This window comes from Achroia grisella, unplaced genomic scaffold, assembly GCF_030625045.1.
Source record: "Achroia grisella isolate CSIRO2021 unplaced genomic scaffold, CSIRO_AGI_Agris_v1 utg660, whole genome shotgun sequence".
Taxonomy (NCBI): Eukaryota; Metazoa; Arthropoda; class Insecta; order Lepidoptera; family Pyralidae; genus Achroia; species Achroia grisella.
In genome coordinates this window covers 7,755,737-7,769,362 of record NW_026712984.1, presented here as the reverse complement: position 1 = coordinate 7,769,362, position 13,626 = coordinate 7,755,737, and positions in this window count along the sequence as shown.

Genomic DNA, 13,626 nt, shown 5'->3' with positions numbered 1-13,626 from the left:
TAAATTACACAACGGATTTTAATGCAATTTTCAGCAATAGATAGAGTGATTCAAGAGGAAGGTATATATTTATACTAATATTATAAAGCTGAAGAGTTTGTTTGTTTGAAAGCGCTAATCTCAGGAACTACTGGTTGGAATTGAAAAATTATTTTCGTGTTGAATAATCCATTTGTCGAGGAGAGCTTTAAGCTATATCAATAGGAGCGAAGCTGCAATGAAAAATATTGCAATTGATGGGGAAATGAAACGCAGACGAAGTTGCGTGGGTCAGCTAGTATATGTATATTGCAGTACAGAAACGCGAGCAATTCAAAGATTTGCAATGCACCTTTTCGAAATAGGGACAGTTCGCTAGTCTATATATATAAAAAAATAGAATAGAATAGAAAATCATTTATTCAAATAAACTTAATTTAAGCACTTTTGAATAGTCATAACAATTTGTTTTTTATCTACCGCTCGTTCGGAAAGCTGTCTCATCACAAGAAGAACGAGCAAGAAACTGTGTGTTGCTCTTTTAAATAATCCTTGTAAGTTTACATTTACAAGTCGAAACGTGTGAATACAAACTACCAACAAGCACTAATTTTTGGGTCAAATATAAATATGCAATAAGATTATAAGCAGTCGTAGTGATAAGAGCAGACCAGTCCCTACAAGCAGCACTCGTTCACGAGTATGACGGATGAGCCAGCCATCACTGCGCTCGACCATATTTTAGGGAGCCCATTGACCCGGCCCACCACGCCGCCACATGTCTGGACATTTTAGTGAGCATGACTACTCATTCCACACGACCACGTCACAGCTTTACTATATGGTAGTTACAGTATTCGCACTTTACATAAACGATGCATGCGGCAATCAATACAATAGCCGCTACGCTATCATATATCAAGAAAGCAGTATGAAAATTAAAATTATAACGTTGTCCGCAAATAAACTTATTCTTGCTATATATTGCTATCATCTATAAATTCATCTATCTTATAATAGGCTTTTTTACATAACATTTGTTTAATATAAGATTTGAATTGCCTCTCTGTAAGATTTAGCGTAGACTCTGGCAGTTTATTATAGAATCTTACGCAATTACCATAAAATGAATTACTAACTTTGTGTAGACGGCATTTAGGTAAAATTAGCTTATTTTTATTGCGTAAGTTTCTACTTGTACAGTCTTTAAGTTTCTTGAAACTATCTAAGTTTTTCCTTGTATACATAATATTTTCATAAATGTACTGTGAGGCTAAAAATGAATTGCTATTCGTTAGTCTCGCTAAAACTCGAGAACGGCTGAACCGATTTTAATGATTTTAGTCTTGAAATATATATTTATACATTAAAGGCCAGGGAAGGCTTAAACGGTGATAAAATATGAAGAAATTGCATAGAGAATACTAAAAACAACAATTTTATTTTCCCATACAAACTGTCAAACGGGGTGCGTTCAGAAATTTATTCTGAGGCGGAACGGAGTGTGCGGGATCAGCTAGTTTTATATAAAAAATTGTGACTTGTATTATTTTATTGTAATAAACATGGTAAACAAGCTGACCCACCTGATGGTAAGTGGTAACATCCGTCGGACTTATGCATTGACATTCCATAGAACTTTATACCCTGTAATTTCACTGCCCAATCTGCACCCAACAACCGAAACATAACCTATAAAGCAAACTGGATGGCAGCTGAAATGGGTTAACTGTCTACAAATTGACACTTAGGTTTCTTGTCGGCTATATTCGAACTTACGACCTTTGAAGCGTATAAATGAAAACCACTTTGCCACGACGTTAAAACAAATAATTAGATACTTCAACTAACTTAATAATATTATAATTATTTATGTAATTAATTATAAAAATATTTAGTGAGTATATATTATTATATATTTTGTAATAAACTTAATAAAACTTTGTATTAAATATTTTTATACAAATTGTAAATAAATAAAATAATAATTTAATAAATAAGTGTTCAAAAACAATGCAAGACTACTTTTTGATATCTTTCTTAACATATTTTTGTATTATGGTTTTTTTTTAATAATAATAATAATAACCTAGGACACTTCGAACAGCGCCAACTGTTTCAAGTTAAGCAGAGCTTCTGTTATGGGTACTAGACAACTGTTAGAAATACTAAATTAGTAGACATACATTTTTGTAAATAAATTAATACTACTATTATAAAGCTGAAGAGTTTGTTTGTTTTTTAAACTACGATGGTGGTAATCAAGCATACGGCTCATCTGATGGTAAATGGTTATCGTAGCCTATGAACGCCTGAAACACCAAGGGTGTCACGTGCGCGTTGCCGACCCTTAGAAACCTTAATATACCCTTCTTGAAAAACCCCATGCTGTAGTCTCGTGAGAAAAATTTGTTTGTTTGAACGCGCTAATCTCAGGAACTACTGTTTCGAATGGATTTTTTTTGTTGGATAGTCTATTTGTCGAGGAAGGCTTTAAGCTATATAACATTACGCTACGACCAATAGGAGCGGAGCTGCAATGAAAAATATTAAGGAAATGAAATGCAGACGAAGTTGCGCGGGTCACCTAGTACATAATATACCTAGAAAATACCCAGATCGATACAAGCAATAATTGTTGAATACAAATGTTTACATCATACGGGAATCGAACCTGATACCATCGGATTTAAAGCGGAATCCTAAACCGCTAAACCACCTAGCTTCTGATAGTCACATATCAACACAAGGTTTTGCGAGGAATCGAACCAGCGGCCACCGCCGTTACAAACAATCAGACTCCTGAATACAAATGTTTGCATCATACGGGAATCGAACCTGATACCATCGCATTTAAAGCCAAATGTTAAACCGCTATACCACTTAGATTGTCATTATCACACGTCAACTCAAGGCTTTACGAGGAATCGAACCAGCGGCCACCGCAATTGAAGGGATATGCTAAACTGCTAAATCACCGTGGTGATGGAGTTAGAAGGTTATAGTATTAAATGAAACACCAAAACTATTTTTATATACCAAACATCATAATATATTTCGAAATGTTACATTTAACAACAAATATACATTGATACATATACATAGACATATAATTGTTACGAAATCATAATACTAAGAATGTAAATTAAATTTATATATAAAAAACAAATCTGAGTTTAATAAACTTGTGCGTAGAATTTTTCTGAAAACTGTATATAGAGATATGTAGGTATGCATTTTCAAAATGATATTCCGATAGCAAAAATGCGATATTAATACGCGAGACGGTAGGGGCCATTCAAGTATTATATAAGGAGATTTATTACAATTATTTACCCCCATCCCCCTTGTCAGCAAAAGTAAGCAAAGCTATTACCCATGATTACGTAAACATTTTACAATTAATGTATTGTTTTTTAACAAAGACAATATGAGGGTTGCCATTCTTGTAAAAAAGTAAATAATTACCGATGACGTAAACATAATCTAGATCCCCACACCCCATAGTTGACATACTCATATTATAAATAATATACGTACTTAATATTGACTAACGAATAATAACCAAAATTGACATCTGTTCTGTCTGTTGCATGTCAGAAATGACAAAATGTGTGAAACTACTTCTAAAGACTTTAAAAACCACATAAATACCACATTTTAAGCAATAAATATTCATTTCATTTCATTTCATTTCATTTCATGTCATCGAAAATAAGCAAAGCGAACACCCCCCGTCCCCTCATAGTACTTACGTAATACTTGAACAGCTGAACAGTCAAATTTTAATGACAGTTATTGTTAAACTTTACTATTTAATACACATTATTTATATTGTTAACCGGGTATAATTTTAGGGTTAATAAAGGTTTTAGGGTTAATAAAGGTTTTGTACCTTGCTACCTCTCTAACCGGGTATTGACACCTATAATTTTAGGGTTAATAAAGGTTTTGTACCTTGTTACCTCTCTAATTGGGTATTAACACCTACAATTTTAGGGTTTTTGTACATTGATATCTCTTTAGACGTTTCGACTAGGTTGTACTAACCGTAGTCACAAGCTGACTCAGTCAGCTCGTAAACCCGGGTAGTGCAACCTGTTAAAGACCAGGCTAGAGAGCCGGTTAACAGTATAAATAATGAATATAATGATGTCATAATAAGTATGGCCGTCAATGAGACAACGATAGGTGTATAACCAGTGAAGTAACTAAACCATCTGAGGCCAGTTTCAATTCATCGGATAGTCCCTTTATCAATTTAGACTTTGTAGGTATTTAAATTGATTGAACATTGTTTTCTATAAATTCTTACTAATATTGTAAAGGAAGGAGATCGAGGATGAAACGAGCGAAGAAAAGGCAGCGACATAGTCGACGACCTCGGTGGTCCAGCGGTCTAGTGCACCGCTTTACGACCGATGGTCGCGGGTTCGATTCCTCGCACGGCACAAACATTTGAATTCATGAGTATTATTGTTTGTATCGGTCTGGGTGCTTTCTATGTATAATATGTATGTATTTACAAAAAATATCTATGTATATGCATCAGTTATCTAGTACCCATAACACAAGTTTTAGCTAGCTTAACTTGGGTCTAGATGGCGCTGTGTGAATTGTCCTGAGATTATTATTATTATAGTCGTAAAATATTGTATTGACTAATATCATATAGCAATACAGTTATTATAAAAAACAAATATTAAAACGCGAAAATGTTAGAAACTCGTTCGTCACTCTTCACGACAAATCGCCTGAATGGACCTCAATGAAATTTCGTGTCAAGATATATTCTATATCGAGGATGGAATAGGCTATCAAAATAAATGAAGTCTCGGGTAAAACTAGGAACTTTGCATAAGTTATCAAAATAACAAAACAAATATAAGAACTATTTATGATTTCTTGTATAGTAGACATTTCTGACTAACGCACTGTTATATAGTTACTTCACTGGCTATATTCCCTTACAAAAAATATTCTACTTTTGGTCAATTTTGTTTACCTAAAAGAGCAATAAACCCGGCTGATATTTGAACTCAGACATAGCATTATAAGATGGCCGTTATATTAAGTATTAGACATGTCCAGTGCAATAATTGTTTTGATATAATTTGTATATTTTATCAAAAGAGTACTACATATTGCTCACACAGAATTGTTTTACCTTCCATGAATATGAGTGCAATAAAATATTGAGACTAAAGATCCGGGAAACCCGTTCTATTTAGGGTTAACCCCTTTGTTTGAATTTCCTCTTGAAAAACTAGCACTTCGAAAGGGACATCTTATATTTTAACTGTTCCTTTCTCAAGAGGTTATGCGACGTCCTAAAATATAATCATTCCTCTTAATTAGTTAACATTAAGGGGAAGGGTTTATTATTAATGGGAACAGTAGCCCCAATGCTAATAATTTATCATGTTAGGTCGACCTCCACGCGATCCCCCCTGGAAACCATAATGGATTCGTCACGACGGGATAACTGGCCTAACTTTATGCTCATCCTATCATCCTTCACTGGTGCCCCGCCAGCGTAAATCGTTAGCGCAGGAGGGTGCATTATATCATTGTCATCTATAAAAAAAAATTAGTTAACACTATTATTTATAAATGCTATAATTAATATTTTTGAATGTATGCTTCAGATATTTCATTTTGACGTTTTCTTTCAATTTTCCTTTTTTTCTGATATCCTACCTGATGGTAATATTTAGAAAAACGTTTGTTTCATATATAGCTTTCATGTTGACGGATTTTTTTAACCAGATATCCTTCCTGATGGAACGTGGGATCTGACGCTAATATTTACTTCGATAGTATACAGTGCTACTCTCATCATAATGATATAAACATGTAGGGCAGCACTAGTGAACATTTAACTGGTGTTTGGAGGTATTTTAATCAACATATATTTATAGTCGGACGTCCGAATTGACAAACAATACTGTGCGAGCAACACTGATCTATTTCCATCTAGAATACATTATGATATAACATTAATAATATCAGGTATTGTAAAACATGACAGTTATAAAATTATGAAAAACAACTGTGCATTTGAATTACAATTATTATTTAATTAAAACATTATTCAAACTATTCATATAAAAAAGAAAATAATTTAAATAAATATTTATAATATTTTCCGGTACACATTTTGATGAACAACACTCGATATATTAAAGTATTCGACATCATAAAGTAACACAAATAGTATATTCATTTTATACTATTTAAAAATAATAAGAATTAATTTCAACAAATGTCAAATTCAAACTTTTGTAATAAATAAAAAAATAAAATAAAATAAATAAGTATTTAAAAATTTTCTGATACATATTTTAAAAAACAACACTCGATCTTAAAGTATTCGACATCATATATTTTAAATAAAACAAATAGTACAATAATTTCATCTTAAATTAAACACAACAACAATTTATTTTCATAAATATAAATTAATTAAATTTTAAATTAATTAAACTTAATAAATCGTAGTCATATTTTAAATAAGTCATGTTTTAAAATACTACAATTTATAAGACATTTATTATTATTACATATATAACACATAAATCCATCAGAAAAATCTTAATAAATCACATCGAACATTTGAATTATTCACATGGACACACAGATCATTATTATTTTATTATAATATAATATTTATTACATATATAAAAGTCTACTGTAAGCTACGCCTACTAATATCTATGAAAACCTAAGGGACTATCAAATATAGATATATATTGCTTAACGTGGTCCAAAGGGATTACATTTAGGCATGGGGTTAGAATAGGTTCAGACTTGGGGACCTGAAGGTAATTGAACATACTTAGGTCATCTTAGAGAACCCAAGTTTATGTGAACACTTTTATAAAGCGATATGGGCTCCAATTTCAAATATCTTTAGCCTCAATAATGTAACAATGGAGAGGTTTATTTTATACCACGGTGTTAAACAAGCAGACAGTTTATCTAGTAGTTACTGTAGCGTATAAACGTCTGAAAAACCACGAGTGTCACGTGCGCGCTGCCGACTCTTAAGAATCCTTATATTAAGGTTTCCCTTATTGATTGTGTATCCTCTCCGATAGATCCCCTGTCTAATTCAAACGGGGATCGAAATTACGACGGCCTGAGCCGAGGTTCGAACCCCTAGTGGTGCCCTCAGATTAAAGTCGTATCCGTCAGGCAGGAGTTGGCCTTCAGCCGCTCCATAAGTCCTTCCGCGGGTTTGGAGAGCCATCTGCACTCGCCCCTAACGTCCGGTGAAGCTGTAAAGGCCAGCTACGGCCAACAGCAATAAAGTAGTCCGAAAAAAAAATTGATTGTGTAGTAGTACTGTGAATTAGATAAAGCAAGGATTTTAACATTTGTGTAAAAAAGTCGTAACTTGTCAATTGAAAGACTGTTATGTAAATTTGTAGAATTATATACATATCTGTTAAGTATATTATATTTATAAATAAGTGTGTGTGTATGAAGTTACAATTATTATCCCTTGCAAGAAGTTCAGGTATATAGTGTTGATTTAATTATTGATTGTTTAAGTAAGGAACCATTTGAAATATTTGTTATGCATGATGAATCGTTCATCATCAATAAATACGAGAATATCCATCGTGATCATTATTTCAGCTCCATTGCTACATTACTGAGGCATATAAAAAATTGGGACCCAGAAGAAAGGCGAGGAATACAGCAGTAGATTTAGAAACTTTCAGACTGTGTCTCATAAATAGCGACATCTGTGATCTAGCGGGTTAGTTTTACTTCTGATGGTTAGGGGTTCGATTTCTTGATTGACTGTTTGTGTTTGGGTATTTTGTGACTATTAACGTATTCATGAGTAGGATTGTTCGTATTCGTCTGGCTGTTTTCTATATATATTTATACAAAAAAATGTATACAAGTTTTTATATCAGTTGTCTAGTACCCATTACACAAGCTCTGCTTAGCTTGGTACTAGATGGCGTGGTATAAATTGTCCAGGATAACCTCAATATAGTACTATAAACGCGAAAGTTTGTAAGTATCATGTTTGTTACTCAATTCAAACTACTGAACAGATTTTGATGAAACTTTACAGTAATATAGTTAATGCATCAGAATAACACATAGCCTATATTTAACGCGTCTGAAACCGCGAGCACAGCTAGTTATATTATTTTTCATAAATGCTGCAAATTAATGAGATCATTACAAAGCTTGTCGTCTAAGTCTCACTGTACCATTATTGTCATTTCTCTGGCATTATTTCAATCACCTCTAAATATTCTTCACTGATTTTATTTTATTAAAACAAATATCTTAAATTTCATAGGTATAAAAGGTAACATAAAAAAATGGTTATATAAAAACCTTAACAATAGTCCACTACTGGTGACTAAGCTCTACTGCTGATGAGTGAAGGTAGACTGATGGTTCCAGGATAGTCCAAGATTAGGAGTTGAGATTGGTGTTTCTTATTGGACCCTGGGATTTATTAAATACATTGTAAAATTACCGTTTTAATTAGAAGCCTCTAAGAAGCCTTTGTAACGTATTTTTACTATACATTCGTTTAATTCATTGAATATCCTTAAAAAACCGATGTTACAGGTCATTTGGTTTCATATTTATATATTTTAATTGATATCATTGTAAGATAAAAAATATCCGCATACATTTTCTTTAAATTACTTTTAATGTATAATTAAATAAAGTGTATGAACAGTGTGTTTGAATAAATAATTATTAATTACTATTTAATTAATATAATTCAATATCGCAACAATAAATACACTTTATACATTATACAATTAAATAAACAATAAATTATAATTTATATAATAAATTAATGTAAATGATTATTAATTATTAAAATATCATAACCAAAGAACCTGAACACCAGTTTACATCAATAATATAATAACTAATTTAACATCGAATAAAGATGCTACACTTATCTTAAATATCAACTAGTAATTCAGACATAATACTATAATATAACTATATAAATGATCTAGCGTCTATCATCAAATGAATTATAAATGAAATTATAATTAATAACACTAATAAAATAAGGCAAATGGATCTCACGGAGGGATAAAATAATTATTTCCATTAAATATCAGGCACTCTAATACAAATAATTATTATTTAAACCAACTTACAGGTCTAGAGGCAGTAAGTAGTACTATCATTTAGTGAACTGAACGTAAGCAACGTCAGTGTTTGAGGAACGTTTTACTTTTATAGCGTTGGATGGAGCGTTTTTTACTTACTTATATGAATAAAATAAGATATATAGATACAAAGCCGATTTCAATAGAATAGAATAGAAAATTCTTTATTCAAATTTTTTGAAAAGTCATATTTTTTAATCTACCACTCATTGGGCAGCTATCTCGCCACAAGAAAGAGCATGAAACATACGTGTGGCTGTTTTAATAAGAATGAACAAATATGGATAGGTTACAATATTTTGATTTAACTAATTAACAAAAACGATTTAAACGAATCTTCAACGGGACTAATCTGCAACTACCTCATTTCAAATGTAAGGAGAATTTTCGAAATCGTTTTATCAAGCAATAAAATTGAAAGCATCCTTTTTGTCGGTTAAAATGGATACGCATCTGATATATGTAGTTAAGTTTTTTGTTAACTGTACATATATATAATTATAGATATTATATTGTAGCTGAATAATTCAAGTTGACTCTTGTGATATAGTCATAAGTTACGCAATTCTCGCAACCATGAGGTAACACGATCAGCGCCTGTATTGTTAAACAAGAGAATCGCATCTCAATGCTAATCATGTTAAATTATATTCTGGGCAACACGTGTTGTAACTAGTTGTATGTCGATTTTTTTATACTGCAATAGTGGCAAATAAGTAGTACGGCCCATGAGATGGTAAACGGTAACTGTAGCCAATGCACGCCTGAAAAACCAGTGATGTCACGTACGGGTTGCTGAGCATTTAGAAACATTAATATATCCTTTTTGAAGAACCCTATGCTGTAGTCTCGCGAGAAAACCTCGGCCTCCCTGCATGTGTATATGTTTAGGTTTATATGTGTAATATATTCATACATTTATATGTATAGAACAAGCTGAGAAGTTCAAAGATTTGTATTGCATCCTTGCGAAGCCGGGTCTTCGCTAGTTGTACAATAAACTAAACTTTGCTTTGTAGAGAAAATATGCACAAATTCGTTCATTTTATGAAGTTTGTTACAATTCATTCTTCTTCTTTTTTTCATTATTAAAGTTTGTAAATATTTAATAATGAAGACTATTTTATTATTTAATAATTAGTTTTTTTATAGCATAGAAGACAAACGAGCTTACTGCTCGCCTGATGGCAAGTGTTATTAATTCTGATTATTATTCACAAGTCGTTCTATTACAATAACGAATGATTTCTTTAAAAGTGACACTTTCATTCGTTGTTAGAGTCAATATAATTTTGACATCACACGTTATTTCATCTTTCGTGTTCTCTTTAACCACTTATATGTTATCAGGTATAATTTCTTTTATTAATAAACATAAAATTGTATTTTGTTATTAATATAGTTATGTGAAATTGGTTAAATTATTATAAAACATGAACATTGCGATATCCCTACAATTGCCCTGTTTTTAGCTGTCTATCCTTGATCTAAAGTATTAGTTGATTCACTCGTCTACACTAACTCCACTATATTTTAATTCTGCAAAACAATCACTATTTCTAATTCGTTCCAAATCAAAGCTGTGGACCCAATTATACTATAATATATTTTGTGACTGGTTACATTTGCAATTAATACATTTAAGTACATAATATTCATATGTAAATTTGATTATATATATGAATTAGATAATTGTACCTATTGATATATTGAAATAGGCAGATCTTATACAAATAATCTTATTTCGATTATATATGTTATTATACTCAATGTATATGATTAAGTATCAGTTAATAATTATATAGAATTTAAATTAAATTAATGAGAAATTATTAATTTAATTAAATGTACTATTCAATTAAATTAATGATAAATTATTAATTTAATTAAATGTAACATTTAGTTAAATTAATGATAAATTATTAATTTAATTGAATAGTACATATATTACTAATTTTGGCAGCACCAACTAAAATGGAAAGTGAAATGGAAATCATACTAGGGACAATACGTGGAAGATAGATTTAGCTTTAAAATAATTTAAGTATAAGTATATTATTATACAATACTGCATTCGATCACTATAATGTCTGATTTGTTTATAATACATTCTTAATCTTATTATTTACCTAATTAGCTTATTGATATGAAATATAAAATAAAACAAACATATTATTGGTATTATTCTAAACAATAACTACATTTTCAATAATAATTAAAATTAAATCTTTATAATAATATGTTTAAATATTTATAGTATAAATTATATTTACGCGATAATTACGCTTGCTTATACAATACGTAAATATTGTTTTATAACAGGTTAGTTAGCGAAACAGAGAACAGTAACGCAGGATCTATATTTTGCCATCTAATCTGTTATAAGTTGAGTGTTGGCAAGCGAAAATTAATTGAATATCTACACGTCTTTGAAATTAGGGATGATCGATATTAGAAATACAACGACGTCGACATCGATCTGTAAGTATATAATAAATATCGAATATCTATATAATCGGTAGACATTGACATCGATCAATAAGTATACAATAAATGTCGAAATATTGAATAATAATCGATAGACATGACATATTTTATATCGATATTCCTATCATATAATTTTAGGTTTCGATATTTTTAAAATCGGATCTTATTTCGAATGTTCTTTTTAGGTCGATGTTATATTTTTCCGAACTATTCCAATACTATTGACCGCATCTGGCCTTTATAGCTTCTTTGAACGATATATAGGGGAGTGCTGATAGCACTCCAAACTATGAGAAGGATTTATGGAGCAGCTGAAGATCAACTCCGGCTTGTGTTAATGTTATTCGTTACGTAGATGTTTTATAGACATTATCTCGCTACTGCAAAGTAGAGCTTACTATTACATGAGACAGCGCCATCTAGTTTACTTTGCGGAACTATTTGCGAGTTCCGCAAACAAGTTTAATATTAGATTAAACGATCGATCATCCTTTCTTGAATTGCAAAGACAACACATATATTCCAGTACATTTAAACATTTCATATCAATTTAAATATTGTTACATAAAAAACATTATATCCATACAAACTAACATGACAATACATGAATTGTTACCATATATAAAATTACTAGTTAATACTATGCCACTATAGGGGAGACACACTAGGATCACATATATAATTGTTACACTATCCATCCGTTATACGATATAATACTCAGAGTCTCTAAAAATCGTCAAGACGTTTACAAAAATCCTTCTACAATATTGCATTTCCACTATCAGCACGCTATGTTCCAGACATGCCTTCAGACAATGATATCTTGACAAATATTTGAACCAATTGGAATAGCAAACTAGGTAAGACTCTCCTGATGTACATAAACTTTTTTTCGGACTACTCTATTGCAGTTGGCCACAGCTGGCATTTACAGTTTCACCGGACGATAGAGGGCGAGTGCAGATGGCACTCCAAATCCGCGGAAGGACTTATACAGCGTCTGATTTTACCTTATATCGTCATCAAGTGATTTAGACCAGAATAAAAACATAGAACGAATTTAGATAATGTTGTTTTTCAGTTGTATTTTACAGACCTGTTAGCATACAAATAAATTTTTGTTTTTTCAAACTAAAAGATATCATATAAATATATAATTTTTTTTTTCAACTAAAAGATATTCGCTAAATACATATGAAAGTACACAAGGCATTATACATTAATAAAGAAAAAGGTAAAAATCACGCGTACGAACTCGTCATTTCTTCCAAAGTTTGCATGGACATTATTTTATTATGGTATATGTATTTAATAATACATATTCATTAAGATATCATTGCTGCCACAAATACAAACATTGATATACAAATATTTCACACTGTGTAAGTACCCAAAAAAAGACTTTCTAATAGTTTTTTGTACACTTATACTGAGTGGGATTAAACCAGAGATTTCTTCAAAAATACCTAAACATTTTGCTTTATCAAAGATTTCTTGGTGTTTTAATTTAAGAGTTATCACTTTCATCAACTGTTTACAACGTAAATATTATTGTATAACAAAGTATTTTATTTTTACCGTCAACTACAATGCAAGTTTTATGTAAATGTATAAAAATTAATTGTTAATTATAATTATATTTAATTAGTAATTAGTATTCATTAAACATTAAAATAATAATTATATTAATTTAAAAATTACTTATAATTAACATAAAGTAATGTAAATGCGAAACGATATTTTATAATTAATAATTAATTAATTATAAAATTGTGTTTATTATTACTAAATAATTATATAAATTATTTCTAATTTATTTATTTATCATAGCTACGGTAAAAATAAAATAAGCCATACAAATAGTCAACGTAAGTATAATTTTGTATAAAACATTCTCGTTGCAAATTCCATGATCTTCTAACTTTAGCAAACTTTCTATCAATACATAACTTCTGATCGTTATCAATCTCGATATATTTATTAATAT